This window comes from Misgurnus anguillicaudatus, chromosome 1 (assembly GCF_027580225.2).
Source record: "Misgurnus anguillicaudatus chromosome 1, ASM2758022v2, whole genome shotgun sequence".
NCBI classification, from domain to species: domain Eukaryota; kingdom Metazoa; phylum Chordata; class Actinopteri; order Cypriniformes; family Cobitidae; genus Misgurnus; species Misgurnus anguillicaudatus.
In genome coordinates, this window is record NC_073337.2 from 10,328,893 (window position 1) to 10,353,148 (window position 24,256).

Here is a 24,256-nt window from a genome sequence, read left to right on the forward strand (position 1 = left end):
TTTGCGTGCAGGTCGTTCGATGAGATTGGATGTCGTTTCGCAGCCATTCTCTGCATAATGGCCTTCCTTTTTATAACCGCTATCACATGGATCCGACCTGCTAGAGTAATCCTGGTATTATGAAGTACGTGAGAAGTTTGCGTATTGTATCAGGAGTGTGTCTCATGGGTATCAGTCATTACAGCCTGCCATTGAGCTGTTTAGTGTTGGGTTTTCCTGTTCTGCCAGACTTCACATAATGCATCTCAATGAGGCCAGACCTGTGTGTGTGTGTGTGTGTGTGTGTTTGTCTCTCCGTAGGGTCTGATAGTCACTTAGAATAGCCACAACCTGTTATATACAGGATCTCTTTAAACAGCCCCAATTCTCGTTCTGCTTCACACAATCTATAACTTCACCAACTCATTAGCAACTTTTGTGAACACCCGGGCAACTTTAAGTAACAGTCCCAGTAATGCCTCCAGTATGAACAGATTGTTATGGCACAGACATATTGTATGCACATATGCTAATGCTTGATCGACTTAAACATCACAACGTTCTTCACAAGTCCAGCTCTGCTCTGACAGTAAACCGACAGTAAACAAACACTGGTAATCCTAATGGCCACTGTATTGTCCCCTGTGGCAATGCTAAGAACACAACACATGCTTAAATTGCATCGCTTGTTAGTGGGATGTCATTCTGTCAGGGTCCGATGATGAATATTCTGCGAGCTGTTCGTGTGTTTGAGAAAATCAGAAGTGTGGTTGTGTGTTTGAAATTCACTGCGGTGCTTTTCTGTCTAGACTGCAGATACATGCATGGCACCGTCAGGCTGGAGAAGTCATTAAGAAGAGCAATACAGAGACTTTCTAGATTGGATTTCTCTAAGATATTTCAAGCACTAACCCTTGTAAATGCTCGGGCTGGACTTAATTACATTCATAGGGAATTGATTGGTTGGTAAAGTGTGCCTGTCTGTTGTTAAAAAGTAAGAGATCTCTTTGTGTCTGATGAAAAGACTTTTCAGTAGGGATGCTCCGATCAGGATTTTTGCAGCCGATAGCGATTACCGATTTGTTGTCTTCGTGATCGGCCGATACCAATGCCCGATACAAATTCTTCAAGCTGATATGCATGCTCTTGATGAATGTAACTGTTAATTTTTTTCTAGATAAAGTAATACCACAGATGTTCCCTTTGTTATATAATTACATTATTGTTTTAATAAATAAGCACAATAAATATTTTTTTCTGCAAAGAGAAATTTAATGCCTTTTAATAGGCTTATGCATGTTAAATGTAATGAAAATAAAACACTTCAGTCTTTACGGTATGAATTAAATATACACATATTCGTATAAAGTACAACAGTTCTTCAGTAAAGAGCAGAGAGTGATTTTATTGGGAGTTGAATTTGGTTACTGTAGCTCTATTACAGGGTTCCCAAATTTTACCCTGGAGGGCCGGAGCACTACAGAGGCTGTTTCTCAATTCCAAGAACGGTTGGTCACCTGACCTCCGCCATTGTTTTGCCGCAATGACTTCTGGGGCGTAATGCGATTTCAGCGCGCAAGTCTGCACTCGATGCATCCTCGATATCAAGAACACATCCTGGTATATTCATGGGTTCTCTGTACATGCCTCTGTACATACGTAATGATTAGGTAGAGCGAGGACGCAAGATCGCTGAAGAACGCATATTGAGAAACAGCCAGAGTTTAGGTCTAACCCTAATTAAACTTACCCACCTGTGATTTTTTAGTGATCATGAAGACCTTGATTAGCTTGCTCAGGTGTGTTTGATCAGGGTTGGAGCTAAACTCTGCAGTGCTCCGGCCCTCCAGGGTAAGATTTTAGGGAACCCTGCTCTAAGACTTGAGAGAGATCACTCTGTACACACGAACTGATGAGAAGCTGTTGTGTGTGCGCGCTTCAGATGTACGTGGACAAGAGCAGCTGTGAGGAAAATGAAAGTTTAAACTGTCAAAACTTTAAAACTCTGCACATGAGCGACAGGTTATAAAAATGCTCAAACTGCGTAAAAATGTCTCTAATTGTAGCCGCATTCAGGAGCCCTATGATGACAAAAGTAAATAGAAAGATTGGTTCATGAGATCAGCAAATTTCAGGGTTTCTCGCAGAAAATTTGTTAGTTAAGGTGGGTGGGGTTGTGAGGGTGCGTGGCAATCAAAGGGACGGGTGTATGCGTCATGATGGAAATTAAAATATTTTTATTTAAAACACTTAAATAAAGCATAATTTTAAAGAAACTTTGACAGAAAATGAACACATACTAGATTATTAATGAATTAAATGTTTTCATCCTCTAACGGGAATAGCTGCGTGATGAAGTGAAACTAAAGGGTTAATAAACACAAACTGAAGAAGATGTTGTTAAACGTCTGGCGAACGATGATGGACAGTGCAAAAATTGTAAAAACTGATTATTTCCTATACTATTAATTACATTATCTTAAAGGAGTGTAACTAATGTTGCATGTAAATAATGCACATAAATAACGTGAGCAAGAACGCTCAACAATTGACCTTACGCCGGCCCCTCCCCCAAAACGGCCATTGTCCAATCACACATCACAGCAACCGTTACTATGCGAGCACCTCCGAGAAACATTCACGCCCGCAGCGTTTGTGAGCGGTGCATACAATGGCTAAAACAGTGTGGACTGCCCCATTCAATGGATAAAACATTGTGGACTGCCCCATTCAGTTAAATGTGTTGAACATTTACGAAGCATAAATACGTCTGCACAAAGGTAAGGCTTACAGCTAACTAGTTACAGTGTGGTCTAGATCTACTAACTAGGGGCAAGAACACAAATTGGACCAAAGTTATGATTACCATGAATATAATTGCCAGAATGTTAACCTACTCTCTATGCTAAATTTAATGAGTTATTTTGCCAACATTAGTTAACATGTTAGCTAACGCTAGCTACGTTAGCTGCTGTTGTGTTGGGACTTTGAGCTCCCCAACTTTATTTTTCGTCAGTTTACGACAAAGTCGAACATAGCCCCCTTAACAATCAACTTTAGATAATTTGTTTTATCTTTCATGTAGCATTTTATGAACGGAAAACCTACCCCCTAAGTTTCCCAATCCCGTAAATGCTGTGCAATTTTATTATATTATAAGTTTTATTTATTATATTATCTGTCCTGCAACTTTTAAGACAAAACAATTTCCTATTTGTGAAATCTATCACCATAAATAAAACATTATGATTCTCAAAACGGCTATCCTCAAAACAACAGACAGAGAAATGTTAGTTAGCTTTGAATGGCTTTGAAACACATGTAGGTTTAGCTAGCCAACATACCCTTGTATTTTAACAAAATAGCTACTCGCAATAGACATTAATAGACTATACCATATGAAAGATAACTTACTCGGCAGTGCAAGAGCATGACTGGTCCACAAGGCTGTGCTGGTTGCATTTGAGTTACAGGTCATGTGGTTCTTCATTTCTTGCGTGAGACCGGTAAGCATTAGCCTCGATAGTAGTCGTGTCCCCTTCATTGCATATTTTTATATTTTGAATATATCCCTCCACTGCATACTGTAACCCCTTTTGCCTCGATCTGGAGGAAATCGCGGCGGTATTGCGCCAAAAAATATCACTGACACGCACGGGTATATCGCTTTCCGCCATGGCAATCTGTCGCGCTGGTCATTTGTTTGTCGGAAGTAGCAACAGTAACTAAGGGGGGCGGGGCTCGGCGAAAGGCTAATTATATCTAATCAACAGGCACGTGAAACCTAGCTAGCAGGTTGCTCAAACAACAAAATCACCAGCTAACTTACTTTAAATTTGCAAGAACTATAGACTAATACAATAACAGGCTTGAATAAACCCAAAACATAAGTCCACTTACAGTTTTCACGGACACGCCTTTTATTAACTGGCTATCCTCCAGACATGTCATGTCTTTATCGTGTGAAATGCGTCCGCGCTATTCTCCGAGATGTACCTGACAGCCTTTTGTGCAGCGTTTTTTTTTTTTTTTTTGGACGACTTAGTTAATGTGATAGGGTTTCCCATCTTAGGTGGGCCGCCCGAACTCCAAAGTGCTGCGGGAAACCCTGAATTTAGGGACTATCGATCGAGTTATTTAATGCTGTTATCGGCCAATACCGATCTGCAGAGCAAATTATTACATTTTGAGAATTTTTTTTTATTGTGGGGTAATGTGCACAGTTAAGACCTGTATGTTCATGCAAAAAGTAATTGGGGTAAATTTGGATTCCAAGTCTGCTCTCACTGCTATTTGGAGAATAGGAGAATGTTAAGGAGATTTCATACATTATGTTTTTTTCTGTTCTACAGTGTGCCTTTTACACTTTTTTATTCTTCACAGAGAGCCACACAAGCGCACCAGTTACTCATGAAGGACCAGGTCAAGGGATAAAGAGAAGGAAGAAAATCATTGATGCCCTTGAGAAAGAACGACAAGAAGTCCGTGCATGCGTGTGTGTGGACTTGTCTAGTCATTGGTGTGGTTGCTGAGTTGTGTTTTCTGCGCCTCGTCTCGACTTGTACAGTGTGTGTGTCGCTGTAGGATGGAGTACTGTGGTACTCATTAAGATTGGGAGCGATAGAGAAAATGGGAAAAAGAAAAGCAGAAAGAGATAAAGCATTTGCTTTCAGGAGTTGTTCCTTTTCATTATTTTCACTGACCTCTTATTCTCTTTCTCTCTGTTTCTCCATCTCTCTCATCTCACAGTATAAACACGTGACATCAGGTGTAGAGCCAGATGGATTCAGTGCTAAACGGCTTCAATGAGATTTCTGAGGATTTCCACTGTAAATGCATCTGTCACAATTGCTCATGGGGTCCTGAGTTTATAGTCGCAGAAGCCACTGACGAATTGGGATACCAAAAGGTGCGTTTACATTTTACAGTAAATGAGAGACAGAGGAAATCACAATTGTTGAAACTGAGTCCTATATCATTGAAAGAGTACTTTGTCACACCAACAATTGCCATGGAGTAATGGATGGGTAGGTGATGATAGTTTGTGGGTGACCTTTGGGACATGAACCTGCTACCTTTCATTTATCAGCTTGTATTTTATCCACTAAAACAGTTTCTCTCAGAACCAGAAGAGGAGATTTTTAAGATTTAATGTTCGTATAATCTTAACCTGTTAACCTTTTTTTGTTTTCTGAACCCCCCCACAAAAAATGTCATAGCTAAACTAAAATAGATACAGTTTATGAAGTCTTTGCACTAAAAGCATAAGTTTGGTCTCATTTGAAAGCAGACACTTGGAAGTTTATTAAGAGGTGAACATTAGTTACTGTCATAATGAAAAAAGTTGTTATAGAGAGCTTAAATTATACTTGTTTATTAACTCCACCAAACATTTATGAAATATTGTTATGAAAAACTAAATGAAAATGGCCTTGGAGCAATCTAGAAATGCTCTGCAGATAAAGCCACAGGTCTGACCATGTTCTGTTTTAAATCTGAAGATGATACCTCTAAAACTCTGTATTTTATTAAATGTTTTTTAGACCCATGTCATGTAAATTTATTTAGAGAAAACAGCAAAAATGCTAAGCTAATGTTTGTTTATTTATATCTCACAACATCCTTTCAGTTTATTGTCCTATTGCTCCGGGTTTTAAACAGACTCATTAAATAAGCATCTGGATGAGTCATTAACAACTTTTAATCCTGGATATGGCTGTCTAAATGTTTATTTTATTATTATTATTAATAATTACTCATACATTCTATTTAGTGTTTTATTTCCTCCTTTTGTCTCAATTCACTTTCTTTTTATTAAATTCCTTTCTTACAAAAAGAAACTTACCTTAAAGAAGCTTTACCAGTCGAAATTATTCCTAGAAACATATATCTCATATCTCCAGACAGCAGATGTTTACAGAACAGCTAGTACGTTAGCTTAGCATACCATCAAAACACTACAAATAAAAGCATTTATAATAAAACTCACTTTATAACATCAAAAGTCGAGTGCTTAAACAATCATGCGTGATCTGATGTGGCTTTGGATCATAAAATAAGACCGAAAATAAACAATTTTATGCTATTTATGCTGTTAGCTTAGCATAGCATTATAATATATAGTACTGTTATGAAAATACCAGACATAGCGTTAAAAATACAGACAAACCATATATAATCTTAATCGTGTTTATTGTCTCCATGGTTTTAAAACATCAAAACATCTTTATTTGCAATGTTATTATAAAAACAGCGATCGCTCGTTGCAGTTCACTGTTCAAGTTCACGTCTGACTGACAGCTGCAGGCAGCTCTGACGTCTTATTCTTTTTATGAAAGTTTCATATTGACACTTTCAGACTTTAGCGCCCTCCGGCTTCACGTATGAATGAAACAAACTGAGTGTGAATGACTGCAGACTCAAACTTGCTCGCCATTTTTGGAATAAAAATGGGTGAAATATTACCCCCCCTGCAGAAATTTGAAGTAAACATATAAAATTGAAGTAATATTTCTCCAAATATGCATACTTTGAATTAAAAGCCCCGATGGATGTTGTTTTATCGAGTGCTTTCATGACGATCACGGAGGAGTATTTTTATCAATGAGTGCGGCTGAGGGTTATATTTCAAATTAAAGGTATGTACCGTTTTTCATTTTCATAACGTCTGACAAAAATGAAGAAATTACTGTTACTAGGATTCTCAGATTAAAATAAAGGTCAAAAACTAAATCTTAAATCAAAACACTTTTTAATGATGTATAGTTGTTTAATGTAAGTACATTTAAACTAACAGTAATTTAAATTATGTAAATAAATAGCTCTTCAGTACATCCACGCCCTCGCGCAGGTTATCAAGTTAAAGGTGCTTTTGTCTGCAGTCAAGTACAGACAGCCTGACATCCACGTAAGATCCGTCGGAGAGCCGCGGATCATCTCAGTCTGATGACAGTTAATCTATGGAATGGAGTTTTGAGCCCATCATTGTATGCATGACCTGTAGCCATCATACAGCACACACTTGATCCGCTACTAACCTGATACCGTATCCGGCTCATCTCACACACGCTTACGGGACACGTCACATTTCAAGTGGCTTAACCTTTCGCGCCAGGCCCGTGTCAGACACGGCCGAGCGTAAATGTGAGCGGGCAGGTCCGTAATGAGTCAGCCGTAATAAATTAATAGGCTGCCGTTGCTCTTTGTGCTGCTCTCTGGCTCCCGGGATCCCTCTAATGCATCTGTCTCCATCCATATTCCCCGCGTATGAAAGTCAGCCTTGAAAATCTTTTTGTTCATCAAATCGCATTCAAAGAAGTTTCCGGCTGTTCACAAACCGTACCTCAATTATTCCCTGCTCGCCCGCCGATGCCTCTCTCTCCTCTGCCCTCATCAATTATGCATACTGTATATTAAATACCTCACATTTGCACATCCTCTCGTTTGCATAATTCTCAGCATCCCAGTTGGGAGAAGAACAAAAACGCGGTCGAGAGTGCAATGTTATTAAACTTGGCTGTTTCCATCACCTCTGCTTTGAGTTTTATGGTCTTAAAGGAATATTCTGGGTTATTTTAAGCATAATGTCAATGGACTTTCTGTCATTTCAATGCATTTCTCTCTCTCTGTGTGTGTGCGCGCGCGTGCGCGTTGTCAGTAAATACATTGTAAGCCCTGCAGAATCAGCAGTTTGAATAAATCTCTAAAATATGCAACTATCACACAATTTGAGACCGTTAGCTGCGCTGTGATTTATTAATAAAATGCAGAAAACTACATGGAGGTTATTGAAGTATAAATAATTCAGATGATGTAATTTGGTGACATTAACCTTTGAAGAGATAAGTTTACACTTAACATAACTACATGCATAATAACGATAATTTATACTGTATAAAAAATCAATTACAAATCACAGACACTAATCTTTTTTTTTACTAGATTTATAATATAAAAATAAATAAACAAACTTAATGACTTGAGGCGTATTCTAGTTGAGCATGTCTGATTGATGTTATACAAAGAATTAAAATGAAAATTAAGTGTATGCATCCTGTGACAGGATCGCTGTAACATTACTCTGTCTCTGGACTACTGACATCAGGACAGCGTTGTGTGTGAATGACAGCATTGTGCCGTGCTGAGAGAGATTTATTGGTTAGATAAGAGGACACAAGAGGCTGAGCTGAGTGAAGTCTGTAATGTGCTCGAGGGTGATTGGTTTTCATTTTCTTTCCTCCTAGCCGAAGCGTGGAGGAGTAATAGCTTTAAAATTCTGCTGTATGTTTGAGTGAGCGAGTGAGGTTCAACCCATAGTTTGTCTTCCTCACCTCGGCCATCATCCATCTGAGATCTGACCCACTTTGTTTTTTGGACTCTGTGAAAGCTGTGTATTAACCAGAGGTCATCTTTTTATCATTAGTCTGTCTTCACTAAATGTTGGGCAAAGCAAGTTTCAAGTTTTCAGTGGTGTGGCCTAACACAAGACTTACTTCTGTAATTGCCCAGTAAGCCAGTTTAGTGGTGTTTTATTTATTTAGCAAGTATAACTTATCCATCCATACCTACTGTAGGAACTGTAGTGTACCAGAGTAGGACTGTATCCAACATGAGACAACAAAATGGATCTGTTATTGCCATCACTGCGAGTTAGGACACACAGCTGTGGGTTTATTATGAGTAATGTGCTTGGTTTGTATTAGCCGTATTAGACTGCAGTGTTTTACGATGAGGCAGAGATAGTGTTGGTAAAGAAAAGCGGACGGGCAACTGTCCAGCAAATGAAGTCGCTGCCAAAACAAGCCCGCTAATACATTGTCATTAAGAGCCGTGCAAATAAACCAGGGCAACAAGGCTCCAGAGCTTTTGGGAAATGGGCAGCGTTTAAAGAAACCCTTTGCCAAAAAAATGAGTGCTGTCATTTTTTATTCGCCCTTATGAAGTTTCTATACCTGTGTGACTTTATTTCATCTTCAGAGCTTTAGATGTTATACAGTTGGGTGGTTAAATACCGTAGCCGATTTAACATTATGACTCGATTTAACGGCTAATAAATAATAAACTACTGTATAAGTGCCTGCTGATCTCTTTTTTTTAATGCACTGTGATTTAGTTTCGTTGAAACATCACTAAATTTATATTTTAGTTTTTTGCTATTTCTGAATCTTTGATTACGTGTTAACCAGCATCGAACTTGGCAAGATTTCTGAAAGCCTGTATTATTAACAAGAAAGTTAGTTGTCCAGAGGTGAAGTAACTTATAATACTTTAATGAAAATTTATGAAAACAAACATGTTTGCTTTAGGGAGTTTATGAGCTACATTTATATGCAACCATTTCCCCATAAGAGCGCAAGCTTGTCTCTGTCGTTGTTAAATCTATATGCCACAAGCTCTCATTATCCGTTTCTTCCTGGCAGCCAAACATATTCAGTCAGTATGGCTGTAACATTGCCGGGTCCTGATTTACAAAATCAAATTCTCTGAGCGAAGCGGCCGTGAATAAGCAGTTAGCCAACAGTCTTGATAAAAGACGCAGCCCTGAGAGGCTGATGAAGTGTGTGGGGTTTCATTTAAGCCGGGTAATGAGCTATTAATGGTTCTTTAAGGGCTTTCTCCTGTCAATTGTTTGCTGTACGGCGTTTGATTTGTTTGTTTGTGTACTATTCAGCCGCCTACAGAGCGCTTTCTCACATTCAACATGTATAGGAAGTGTACACTAGGGAGGGGTTGAGCGTGCACTGTGTTCAGAATGGAAAGCTAGTATAATGTTCGGATTACGTACTTTGAATATGCATTTTTATATGAAACCGTATGGCGCATTAAACATCTAAAACAATAATGTGCTACATTGATGTAACATGACCACACTAACCGTGGGTTCACGCCAGCCACATTTGAGACGTCAAAATCCCGTCTACCGCGGGTAGTTTGCCGCTTGAACAGTTTGAGTTTACTCGCTTCATTGGCAGGTGAAATTCTAGTCATCGAAACATTCACGTGGAAATTCGCGTCATGGGAGGGGCTTCTGCGACTTTGCTCGTTTTCTTTAATCACGTCACTACAAGAGCAAGCTCCTGATTGGTTAATGCGGCACGCTTTTCCGCCAAAGTTTACATTTTTCAACTCATGCGCGGCAAAAATGACGTCAACGCGGAGTGGGCGGTCGTGCATGTTCGGTGCGCGAGACCCCATTTCGCGTGGAGGTGTGCACAGCATTTTTTGTAACTGTGCGCACAGCTCCGCATCCAAAAATGACCGAACTCGAAGCGATTCTGTCCGAGCAGGCAAGCCTGTGACGTATCTCTTTGATCAATCCAAGCAAAACAATGTATATATTTATCTAACACTCTGGAAGTAAAGTATGGAAACTTTGCAGTTCATAACATGAATTCTTTTACATGATTCAGAATGTTTGGCTTATAATATATAAGAGCTGCAACTAACGACTATTTCTTCTGTCGACTAATCTAGCGACTATTTTTCAGATTAGTCGACTACTCTAACGATTATTTTTTATTATTAATATAGTGTTCTTTTTTGATTAGCTATTTAATCTGTTGGATAATCTGTTTTTCTACTCTGTCTGATCTGTAAGGGTGTCACGATTTCGATTTTAAATCGAAATCGATCGAAATTAAGTCACAGCTTCGAACTTCGAATTAAAAAAACGGGATCGTCGATGCTGCCACGCCCCCATTTCACGTCTGGTCGGCTTGCCAAGCGAGGAAAAAAACTCTCAAAGATGCCTTTAAAAACATCTGTCCAGCAGAAAGCGATCATATTTTAAACACGAGGGATGTATTGCTACAACTTGAAATGCATATCATAAACAGGATTAACAGTGATCTGACTTTGGACAGAGCGCAGCTCTCTGCACGTGCGCGATAGTGAGGGAGGCGCAAAGATGCAGCGGGTTATATTTTAAACTAAAGGATAGTTTGGCACAGCTTGCATGAAACTCATAAAACTGAACAAATACATAAGGATTACTACTTTAGATTATGTTCAGACTTCGGACAGATGCGAGAGCGCGTGCAAGTGAGACAGAGATAAGCGCAGCTGCTTATGATGCTGGATTTATTTCAGATGCTATGAGTCCAAGACACACGCATTAAGTCCATGTGCATTAAGTCCATGTTAGAGATACGCGGATGGATTATTATTTCATCCGCAACCGCATAACAAAACTCATCATCCGTCCACCATCCATCCGCAACGTTTCTGACCAGTTTTCAAAACCGCACCCGCCCGCCATCCGCTGACTGGGCGATGCAAGACGCTGCTGATGACAGCCGCGAGACTAGAAAGCTCTAGTCTAGAATATCAGCAGTGAACTCCGTCTCCGATCGGCGCACAGGGACAAAAATAAATAAATAGCCTAAATTAAACCACAAATTACATAGCCTGCACTGGTGTCATCCTGATTTACAACTTTGTAAAACGTATTCCAGGCAACCCTTTTCTGACATTCTATTTCCTTTGTTTTTAATTCTCATTTTTTGAGTTTGCCACGTCCTTCGCCAGCGTTGATAAGAGCTGTGTCAAAATGCATCCTCATTTCTCCGTGCTGTTAATGATAGAACGAATGGATCCTTAACAGCTGAGGATATCCCAAACAATTAAAAGCTTTATTAAATAAAAGTGTGTATTTATTAGAAAACTTTTTCTTGTCACTGTTTTAGTATTATAAGTTACGTTTTGTATTATTAATGTAATATTATTCTGTTTATGTTGCATATATTTCTAGGTTGATTATTTGATATGCTGTTGAATAGATTAATCTACATCAATGTGTCATATGTTCTAAAATAAATAATATTTTTCTGATAACATATTTATTTTAATAAGTCAGAAATGTCTGTTTTCTGCTGACAGGCGCGGTGGGCGCTACTGGGGGCGTGTGCAGCAGGTGACGCAAATTGTTGGTCCTCAGAAGGCTAGACCGTCTCATTTCAGTTCTCTTCTTGAACTTCTGTGGCTGCCACTATGAAAGGCAGAGAGGTCGCATGCTTAGAAGGACACAGCTAATAACAAGCAGTCGACCGAATTTAATTAAAATATAATTTTTCGTCACGTCATCCGCCCGATCCATGTAACTGCCAACCGCGCATAGTCCATGTGTGTGCAAGAAGGAATCCTCTCTCTACAAGCTCTTGCGTTAAGTGAAGCCCACAAACCCCTATGCGAGTTGTGCAATGTGCATGTTAATGTTAAAGTATTATAATAATAATAATAAATAATGGCATATCATTTTTGTCTAAATTATATGCCATATAAAAAATATGTAAAAATCGAGAATCGGATCGAATCGTGACCTTAGAATCGAAAATGTAATCGAATCGAGGATTTGGAGAATCGTGACACCCCTACAGTGATCTGACAGTCATTGTTTGTTTTATTGTATTTTAACACAACTGAATTCTATTTTCACATATTATCTGTTCTGTTGTCAGACATAAAGACTATTAAAATAGTGACTAAACATGACCCAATAACCTTGTGTTTATTCCAACCAGCTGTTGGAATAAACACCTTAACTACTAAGTTACTAAAATCTTGATTTATAAACGTGACATCGCAGACAATTCGACGTAAATTAAAAAATTGCGTTACTACAGAAGGCATACGCGGGCATAGGAGAGAGAGAGCTCGCGCACAAGCACACAGAGAACCAGTGTGTGTGGGGGAAAACACTGCTAACCCTTCATGATAAACTCGAATCAGTCGTCTCCTCTGTCAGTAACATCTGAAGTTCACGTGAAAATGCAAGTACACAGAGGAATCCGCATGGAAAACACAGCCAACTCTTAATTCTTTCACTCAGTGTCATGTGTGAGAGGCGCTGTCGAGGGGCTTCACGCAGAGAGTGAGGGAGCGCCCGCGCACAAGAGAGGCACCACCGAGCGCTCACAACAATAAATGAAGCCGTTTTAAATGAAAATAAAAATGTAAATGTTGCGGCCATTGTTGATTTTGTGGCGCACACAAAGAAATCAATGTATGGGAAACATTGCCAGGAGCAGAAGCCGCCATTATGCGAGATGAATGTAAACAGCGTGACGTAATCGATGATGTTGACGCGTCGTTGCAGCACTATAATATATATATATGTATATATATATAAATATTTGTATTGAATCAACCACTGGACGAGGAATAAAATACAAACCTTAAGATGTCTGTACTGTTTGTTTAGTAAAAACGTTAATAAAAATGATAATGTTTAATAAAGACATAATTAAGACTTGATTGCTCGCGTCGCCCCCTGGTGGTTCAAAAAATAGTGCAACAACGAGCGCGTCAACTATAAACGCCTCGTCTGCGAAGGCTTGCGTTGCGGACCAAATCGCGAGTATAAACAAAGCTTTAACGACCTCCAGACGCGTATCAAAGCGTCTTCACATTGACTTAACATTGAAATCACTCGCGCTTGACCCCTCTACCGCGGGTGGTCTGAATGCAGCATAATGTTGCGTATTGCTCATTTCAGTTAGGATTCAGGATTATTGTTTCAGAAATTCAGTGAAGTTTTTTAATGACCCGATGCCGGGATCAAGTGGATTTGAAGCTAAATTATTTAATGAAAGTATATTTTGCGCTTGGAGCATTTGGTTAATATCATTATCTGATTTTTAACGGAGGGGGCTTTTAGAGGCTTTTGCATCATATACAGTATGTAGTGTATGACAGAGTGCCAAGATGTGGGACAGGGTGAGTGTGAATGAATTCTATAAAGCTGTTAGTGTAAATTTTGTATCATGGGACCCTCAGGATGCGGCGCTCACTCTGACAGCAGCAACGCTGGTCAAGCGAGACAGCAGATCTCTTATGGGAGGGAAAATCATATTAGCCCTCGCCGCTGTGTGCTGCTGTGATTATCATATATATTAGTGCACGGTGTGTTATAGCTGCAGGCTGGTATCGAGGCTGTTGTAACGTGCAGACACCCTGCACACTGGGACAGCAAGAAAAGACCTCACTCACTAGACACTTCATTAACATGCACCTACACCTGCATCGTTTTCTGTGGCTCGGTTCCAAACCCAGTGAGCTGACTGTGTAGGCATTATTTTAAGGGATTATAGACTCCCTTGACACAAAGCCTATACCAAAACAGAGTCAGCCTAATTATGACTTATAAAATAAGTAGGTATCAGTCACAGAGAATGCAGTCCCATAATGCATAGCGATTGATTAAAAATAGTGCAGTATAATTACATGAAATATTAAGGTTAGCAAAGTCAAATCAATTATATGGTAATTCACAAGTGTTATGTGTGTGGCACATGAAGTTGCCGGCTGTGTACAGTAAAGCAATCCTAATAGATTTCTAATAAGGTTCCATGTAGTTAGTTAGTTAGTTAATAACGTGTTCGCTTAATGGTTGCTCTGAGCACATGTGTCAGATAAATGTCTGTGTTCAGTCTCACAGTTTTTTATTTTTCTCTCTTCGTGTTGTTTTCTGGAGATTTAGTGAATGCTTGCAGCCATATGATGGTCACCCTGGCAGTAATGATGGCTCAGAGCTGCTGGGTTTTCATGTTGTGTGTGATGAGGAGCTCTGGGGTTTATACTGGGTCACTGAACACCTTTAGCAGAGTGATTTCAAAACTCTCCTCTTCTCCATCTCTCTCTCTCTCTCCAGTAAAGGAATAGTTCATCCAAAAATGACAAAAGAATAATTTGCTCACTGTTCTCCATACAGTACTAATATTGTTTATTTTTCAAAAGTAAAACACATAGGTCCTTAAAATGTCACCATGAACTTTATAGACCTAGCAGTTGGTGACATTATTAAAATGAAATTGGCTGTCAGTGTGTTGTGATTTTAGTAAGTGTTAAATGAAGAATAAAATAAAATGAGGCAAGTTTATCGAGACAACTGAAATGTATTTTTTTTCCATCACAAAGAGTAGTCGTGTACTGAGTCACTTTTGCTGAAATTTGTCCTCAAAATCATGGCCTCTGGGCATTCTGCCTAACTTCATTTATGTTTTATGAACGATATAAAGGCAGACTTTGCGAAACTGCGTGAGGGTGAGTAAATAACAGAATTTTCAATTTTTGGCTGAACTTTTCCTGTAGTAGTTGTGAATGTGAATATCACGACCCTGAGATGGTCAGGTATGCATCAGTGCCTGTGATAACATGCTCAAGGATAATCCTGCAATATTCCTTCAACTACATCCCATAAATCCTACTCATTTCCACTGATTGAGTGTTTTGGAGAATAAGCTGTTTATATGCCCTTTCTGTGAGCCTGTTATCCAATCTGCCTATTCACAGCACTAAAAGATCACTTTCTCTTTTGCTATCATAGTCTGTTTTATTCGACAGATATACTTCTAGTACTGTATATAGTATAGTTTCTGTTTATTGTGTTGAAATACAGAGGTGAATACTTTATCTTTCTTTTTAAATGTAACTTTTTTTGAATGTCTTTAACTCTTTCACCGCCATTGACGAGATATCTCGTCAATTAAGAGAAAACGCTTCCCTGCCAATGACGAGATTTTCTGTCTTTCCGCAATACCGCTATTATCCACCAGGTGCCGCCCTTCCGCAACTTTTTAAACCCGGAAGTAATGCCCTATGACAAGCAGCTGCATGTCCGTGTCTGTTTTAAAGATCGCTCTGAATGGGATCTCTATGAAAAGTCCGTCACAAAAATGAAATTATCTCTGCTTTTTGCTCAAAATGTGGTGTTTTTGCAGAAACCTACACATATTCAAAAGCTGATTACAAAAGAACCACTGAAGGTACGATGAAACGTTTCTTTTTTTTTGAAAGCAGAGGGTCTGTTCTTTCATTTGGTATATTGTATTTTTATATATTTAAAGAAGAACATTTTCTGGAAGGCATTAAATTTTGGTGAAAATCATGAAAAGCGCTGGCTGGCAACTTTTTTTAAAAACGCTGGCGGTTAAAGAGTTAACATGCCTTATCATGTAATGCTGCATTTACACCAGCCACGGTGAGGCGTCAAGCGTGAGTGATTTCAATGCTAAGTCAATGTGAAGAGGCGTTGACGCGCGTCTGGAGGTCTCGCGGCGCGAATGATGCGTTTGGCACGGCAGACACAATTCCGCCTATTTGCGCATCTAGTTTGCGCGAATTGAGTGTCTGGCATGGTACATTTTGCATTTGACCCCGAATTTGCGGCTGAAGCCCTAGTTGAAAAATTTGAACTTTGGCGGATTTTCGCGTCGCGTTAACCAATCAGGAGCCTGCTTGCTGCTGTGGCGGCATCCCCGTCCAGAGTCACTCATTAAACACGGAGGAATGCTTGATATTGTCCGTGAGCAGTCACCTGGAGCTATATGACACAAGTTCTTATTTCTATAGAGATAGGAATTAAAAGGACCTCGCTTGGAAGAGTGTCAGTGAGGACATTGGGCAAACTGGTTAGTTGTACACATTTCACTTTTGAGTCACGTGACGTTTATCCACTCGCAGCATTTCCATGTTTTTTTAACTATTTCCCCCCTATAGTAAGGTTACCAAATACTAATAGTAACTCTCTCGATAAATGCACAATCAACATCAGCCATTTTGCAAACAGACAACAGCATAGCACTTGCCCCTCTCACAAGAAGCGAATTTCGCCTCTGACGTGCGTCAAATGCTTGCTCTTTCCGCGCGTTTAGAACGAAGTAGACGCGCGAATGCATTCAAAATGTTCAACCGACAAACTAGACACGGTAGACGCGATTTTGACGCCTCAAACACGGCTGGTGTAATCGCAGCATAAGTGAGCTTTAAGCCTTTAGATATTTACAATGATATGTATAACACATAGAAAATCTCAGTTTTTTTAAATAAGAGGATATTTCAATGCTGTAAACAACACATTAAGACTGTATGAATCACCTGCTGATGAAGATATTGATGTAAGAACTGATCATAGTATAGATGTGTTCAAGATTTCATGCACACCACGCTGTGTGTGTGTGTTTTGTGCTGTTTTACCTTATAAGAGCTGATGATAAAAATAAACCGTGTGAAGGCTTTAAATCTAAAGTATCCACACATTGTTCATAGCACATGTGTCTGTCTAACTCTGTGTGTGTCTTCTGTCTCTTTGTCTGTCTGTCTCAGGTTTGGAGTTTCCCTCTCTCAGGTGTGCGGTGATGGTCAGTCAAAGGTGTTTGGAGCTCAGCGGGGTGAAATGAAGAGGTCTCTCGCTCTCAGCAGACGTGTTTTGCCGCTGCAGGATTAGCTAATGCGATTAGCTGCATCTCACAGTCAGCCTCACTGAATGCACGTTGTAATTACTGCACCTCAATGAGGAAGGTGTGTGTGAAAGATTAGGACAGGTGAGTGTCGGCCTGTGATAGATACGCTCTGCTAGCGCTCTCTCAGTGGCCACGTGTGTGTGTGTGCTTAATAGACAAACCAAATGAAGTCTGAGAGGTTGGTGTGTGACTGTTTGAAGCTTCTGTCTAGAGTTTTCTCACTGTCCATGTCAACCTTTGTATTACATTTAAATATATATTATACAGGGGCGTCATGCACCAATTTTTTTAAGGGGGCACAGTGTGCACAGCTCACAGAAATTTGTGCATACACAGACATTAAACGAAATATTATAGAGCTTTCAGTCTTTTCCATGGCACTTACATTTCTAACAATCTGAACACCCCTGCTTTCATGCAAAAACCTCCAAAATAAAAGTGTTGACTTACTTTCATTTCAAATACCATTTAATCGAAATAATGACATATTGGTATTATATTTACATTTGAAACGGCATGTTTTATTTATTTAAATTTTAATAAATGACTTGTTCAATTGTGTCATTAATGCATTTTGCACAACAACTGCATTATAAAGTATATAAATAATGAAAATGACATAAGCTATAGCCACGTGATTGATTTGAATGTTCAATAATGATTTTAAAAAAAGTTTAGATAAAATTATTAAAGGAATGCATTATTGCATCAGATTTGACCTCATATGTAAGCATGTGTGATTCGCGCCCCCGTGAACTCTGGCGAACTTTGGAATTGTTCCAATATGATGAAACTAGAAATCTACTAATATAACGTCGAGACGGTCACATTTTAAACCATACATTTTCTACACAGAGGAGGTTAATTACCGTACTGGGGTTTGGAAATGTTGTGAGTGTTTCTTACACGTTTTAAGTCCTTAGATAGCAAAATGCAGCAGCAACTGCAAATAGCCCGTGTGCGCTCAGACGCTAATGATGTCTGCGACTGCGCTGTCTGCAGCGCCTGCCGCCAGAATAAAGTAATGTAACACGATTTAAATCTCCAAAAAGTGACAAGGATGCAGCACAGATTTGATAATATTGTGCATATTAAACAGATTAAAATACCAATAATAACAGATTAATGGACGCTTCTTTGATTTTGAGGTTGCATGCAAAATCCATTTGGCTTAAAAAAACAGGGGGGCACGTGCCCCCTCAGTTTGAATGGGCATGACGCCTCTGATATTATATATTAATTCCTTATGGTACTTGGCATGCTAATACTGTACTGCTTATACAAATTTGCAAAACTACAATGATAAATGATTAAATTTTTTATAAACCGTACAATAATTAATTGTATACTAAATTTTAGGACCTGACCTTTAAGTGCACTGAATTTTAAGACCTAAGAAATAAATCAACATTAGCACATTTAGACCTTATTTTAGTGCAGCTGTATAATATGTTTGATACGATTTAAAAATGAAGAAACGCTTTTGAATTATGTGTCACAATATGTAATGTATAATCTGTGTGAAATTAATCTGATGTGTAATTGCATGAACTCATCGCTCTCTGCCACCAGATCGTGGTAATGTGTTTGAATAGGCAACATGCTTAGCATAATTCTGCTTTAAAGTCACCATTAAATGCAAGTAGCGATTGTCTTATTTCTCCCGTGGTGATTGTGTATCCTAGTGAAATTGCTTCTGAAATGAAACAAGGTAGGGCTGGACTTGAATATGTCCATTGAGAAGTGATTGGATCATTTGTAGTTGGGTCATGTTGCTACTGTATTTCCTTATCTCTGCAATCTTTTCACGTACCCCGCCGACCTGCAATACCATATGACCGGAAGTGCATTTTTGATTAAAGATCATTCATTTTTTAAAATAGCACAATATATTACAAAACAAATTACAGTTTTACAAATTTCATTGCGACTTTAAGTTATAAAAATTATTGCTATTTGATGAAAACAAAATGAAAAGCTTGTCATACTGAAAAAAAGCTTTAAAGTTTAAAGTTAAAAATGAGTTTCATTTACTAGTAACGTTTTGTAGGAAAGTGAGAGTCCTTCGGTACTTCCTAACACACAAGTTTGTTGATCTTTATTCCTCAACTGTCGCCCGTGAACTGCCAGGAGGCCGATAGTCGTCTGCTAACGTTTGATTGAATTATCCTTCAACGTGAGATGGCAGTAAACAGTTATTCCTCTGCTGTCTCACCCCTGAGCGAAGACTTTCATCCTCTTACATGTCTTCTCTGTCATACACACACACAGGCACTCGTCTGCCGTCGTGACGGCTTTAGCCTCCTGCTCATTTATGGCTCTGTATTCCCATCAGAGTGTCTGGCTCCTGAGGGAAGGCCTGCGGAGGACACTCTCTTGAATATATGGCCATTTATAAATATATATTAGCTTGAGCACATGGTGCGCTCTAAGATTGAAAATGCATACCTGCAAAGATTACCTGCCGTGGAGTTCATTCTGGGGGGATGCCGTTTCCCCCCTCACCATCTCTTTTAAAGATTGCATCCTATTTTAAGGTAACACAGTCTTCGTTTCTTTAGGATAGATGGTTTTCTTCTGCTATTCACTTGTCTGAGTGGATTTTTATTAGTGGTTTATCTCCAGTAAAGCTCAGAATGCCAAACTACATTTACAGCAGACCACGATTTTCTACTGCAGTAGAAACCGGTGCCGTATGAAATTTTATAAAATGCATTAATTTATCATGAATTAAACCTCAAAAAATAAGGCTGCTAACCAACAGCATAATTTAATATTTTTTGATTAATAAAAATTTTAGAATATTTCATGTCATACCTTTTCTTTGGGGGACCGCACAGTGATGCACCATGGGGGCCGCACCCCAAAAAAGTTGGTGAACCACTGTTCTACTGAACTCTGGTACTTTCGCATTGGCCACTAAGACAGGAAGATAGTGACATAAAAGGTGACTAACCTCAGTTTTTTAAAGAGCACCTATTTCATTGCTAAAACAACGTTATTTTGTGTATTTGGTATAATAAACAATTAAACAATTAAACGCACAGATTTGAAAAGCTTTGTGTCCCTGAATGGCCACTGTACGTTGTGACTGGTCCGAATACTTCAGCTGGAAATATGTGACGCTCCTTACCATGTTTGAAAGATTCGCACACAATCCAATGCTCACAGGAGTTAACTTACAGGCTGTGGGGACTCGTGCAAATACTTGCCTTTATGACATGAACTTTTATTGGATATATCTTGTGATAAAAACTTTTGCAATTGATCCATGTCACTGAATATGTAAATATGCTGTTCTTGTTGCATTTACACAGGGGGTAACTAGCAGCGTGGCATACTAGTCATGATAAAAATTAAAATATTTTTATTTAAAACACTCAAATAAAACTTCATTTTGAAGAAATTATGACAGAAAATGAACACATGCTAGATTATTAATGAATTAAATGTTTTTAACAGATACCTCTAACGAAGATAGCTGCGTGATGAAGTGAAACTAAAGGGTTAATAAACACAAACTGAAGCGTGAAGATTGTAAAAACTGATTATTTCCCACTATTAATAACATTATCTTAAAGGAGTGTAACTACTGTAGCACATAAATAATGCACATAAATAACGTGAGCAAGAATGCTCAACAATTATACCGAATCAACAGGCACATGCAACCTAGTTAGCAGGTTGCTCAAACAACAAAAATCACCAGCTAACTTACTTTAAATTTGCAAGAACTATAGACTAATACAATACAGGCTTAAATAAACCCAAAACATAAGTCACGGACACGCGTTTTATCAGCTGGCTATTGTTGACGGACCATTTTGGACGTGTGCACGTTTGCGGTGTGAAGCGTGTCCACGCTATTGTCCAAGATGTTTTATCAACTGGCTACTAGTTATCCTCCAGACAGTGACGAACCACGTCTTTCTCTCATTTGGCCGTGTGAAGCACGTGCCCGCTCACGGTGTGAAGCGCGTCCACGCTATTCTCCAAGATGCACTTGACGGCCTTTTGTGCAGCAAATTTTTATTTTTTTTAGTTGAGGCAGGAGGGTTTCCCAGCTTAGGAGGGCCGCCCGAACAGCAAAATGCTGCGGGAAACCCTGTTTTACCTTTTGCCGTAGTCAGTGTGGTAGGAAAAAAGCATTACGTACTGAATTTCACAGCAATTGCATCAGCGCTGGATACCTGAGGTAATGTTAGGTTTATGTTAGAGACCTCCGCATTGATCTTTCCACTATCATTTCAAGTGCGCGTGCACTTGAAGTTCAAATAGATTTGATTGGCTGTCAAATGGTTTATTGTTCATCAGGTGGTGAAAGAATCGCTCAGAAAGTGATCACAACGATATCGTTCGTTGTATCTTTATTGTTTTAGTAATGGTATGAACTCCGCTTTTGTCTTAAATATAAAATGATTTTCAAAATCATTATAATGTGAATGGCTCTTTACTTTGAAGACGATAACTGGCGTCATCATTTACTTTGCGGTATGAACTTTTTGCCTATTGTTAACATGTACTAATACACACCTACACACCAAAGGAAATGTAAAATCGTGAATCGGACCACTTGTGCTCTTTAAATGAATTGTGCACCCTGATGGACATGTACGCCTAAAATCAGCCAATCATATTGGGGCTTACAGTTTTTACAAAGCTCTTTCAGAGTGCATCAGACTCACACAAAGAGCACTATGATACCATGATGTCTGTATTTGTGTGTGTGTGTGTGTGTGTTTTGTGTGTGTATCTATAGCTGCTAGACACCTGCACTATTGTCCTGACTCGAGAGCATCATTAACCACTCATTATACACCTGTGTACCAGGTGCAGGTCAAAGTGTCAGCTAGCATGAAAGCTCCTTGTGTGTCCTTCACAGCCGTGAAGTGGATGGACCTCACCAGCTTCATTTTGTCAATTCAGACTTTCAAGAAAGAAAATCCTATGCAATTGATCCTCCTCATACAAGACTAGAGCAGACCCCTTTATTAAGCAATACTTTTGACTTCAAAGCCGTGTGTAAAGCAAACATTTCAATGAATGCCATTGCAGTAATGCTGCTGCCTTGCTTTACAAATACAAACAGCCTACAGTTAGAGTAATGAACTATATTAATTCATATTAATAACTCTTAATTTTAACATTCTCTTTAATCATACTGCTATAAGGAGTAAGCGACTAAAGCAGTCTTGCATTACACTGCTTTTACCACAGTTGTGACTTTTCACTTTATAGCCACATGACCCAAGGGAGAATTTGTTTTCATGATGCCTCCTCAGAGGCGCCCCGTGATCTTAAAACAAGGTTGCTCCCACTGGTATACCCTGAGGTTAATAGATGGTTCACAGTTCAACCCTCACGGGCAATAAACCAGTAACCTTCCTCTTATCAACCCTGCGGTGTCGCAATAGACCATTTGTGATGTCAGCTTATGAATATTATTTAGGTCATGCTGACGTTGCTGTGCTTCGTGTCGTAGCTAATAAATATTCAAGAGCTGAGCCTTCAACACAGTACGATGGGTAATCAAATGACAAGCGTTTTTGTAATCTCGCTCTCCTCAACATACTTTAGGTTTCTATGTTTGTTTGTGCGTGTCAACTCTAAATGTTGTAGAGATGAATTATGGATTTGTGTGATGAGATGCCTCTGGGAAATGTGTGTTATTCCAGCGTGTCAGGAAATAGAGTGGGTGGACAGGATTCTGATTAGAGCCGCGGCTAAGATAGAGCGACACATCTATGGTTTCTATATCCGTCCATGAACAGAGAGATACGTGCCTTAACATAGACGACGACAGACAGCCTGTACACTCGACTCGCTCTGTATCAGTCAGCTGAGGACCACACAAACGCGCACGCACGCACACGCATGCAGTGATAGCATGCATTTATCAACCGTTGACACCCCTGCATTCATTCAGCGCAGCAGGACTGCATGTTTTCTCTTTATTTTGGTCCCGGGTCTCCATCATGTCATTGTCAAAGGGTCTGAGCTCACAGTAATATGGTTATATGTGTTTGTGTCACCGTCCTGTGTGAGCATGGTTGATGTGTGGTACTGTGGTGCGTTACTTAAATGTGTAAAAGGAGATGTATCAGCTTTTTCCTTCTCAATTTTCTTCAGGTTGATTAAATGGACTATGAATGGTCCAAAATCAAATCAATTTTAATAGTATCTGATTAAACTAGCTGCATACTAGCACATTAAACCGCATCGGCCAGTGGGAGGCAGATTACATTGCAGAGAATCAGTGGTCCAGTCTTAGAATAAACACACGAGTTAAAGCATAAACTTTTCACTTTCTGCACAAGCATCATTTTTCCAAAGTTAACTTTGGCACATTACTTATCTGCACAATGGCATGCATACATCTGTGTGTGTGTGTGTGTGTATACAGGATAAGTGGAAAAAGGACAATTTACATATTTCTTTACAGCTTATCGCCTTATAAGAGAGCTGCCAAATCTGCTGAGGCGTCATACCTTTACATTTTTGTATAATCTTTCCAGACCCAAGGTTTTGTTTTCGATAATTAATTTTGTTGTAAACTCATCGGTCAATACTGTCTGGGGCTTTGTGTGAAAAGACAAAACAGCAAACTTAGGGGCCAATCACACCAAACGCGTTTATGGCAGTTGCAGGCGCCTTTTTTGAATGATATTCTACGCAATAGGCAGGCAGTGAGTGTGCGCACGTTTTGAAGGAGCGCTGAGAGCGGAAAAGCAGCCGATGTCATTCGCGTCTTTCCATTGTCCAATCGAATGAGGGGAGAGGGGGGCCTTACGTTGTGGTGAGGGAAGTTTACAGTTTGGAGAACCAGACTCCACTCGTTTACTCTCTCCTGCGGTTTGTGTACCTCTCACCCTCAAACAAGGTCAGAGCCAGCGCCCTCTTTTTAAATATGACAGTTAACACCAAAAGACACCAAGACAGCTGACTCAGTGGTTGCCTAGCAATATAAAAAGCAGCGCCACACTGCTTTTTTATTTTTAAAGCAGTGCGTCGTGCCTTGCTTTTCCAAGCGTTTAAAACGC

The 24,256-nt window shown here is 39.4% G+C and overlaps 1 protein-coding gene and 1 long non-coding RNA gene across 4 annotated transcripts in view; one reads left to right on the plus strand and one right to left on the minus strand.

Annotated features, from left to right (window-relative positions):
* The window catches only part of chrm2a (cholinergic receptor, muscarinic 2a), a 99,101-nt gene that overhangs the window by 13,629 nt on the left and 61,216 nt on the right, over positions 1 to 24,256 (minus strand). The window lies entirely within an intron of this gene.
* Positions 1 to 24,256, plus strand: part of LOC129432062 (uncharacterized) — a 139,267-nt gene that overhangs the window by 8,969 nt on the left and 106,042 nt on the right. For both annotated transcript variants that reach the window (XR_008639996.2, XR_012368339.1), the window contains exons 2-4: positions 4,363 to 4,460; positions 4,729 to 4,888; positions 17,080 to 17,297. This is a non-coding gene — a long non-coding RNA (uncharacterized lncRNA). The remainder of the gene's footprint in view (positions 1 to 4,362; positions 4,461 to 4,728; positions 4,889 to 17,079; positions 17,298 to 24,256) is intronic.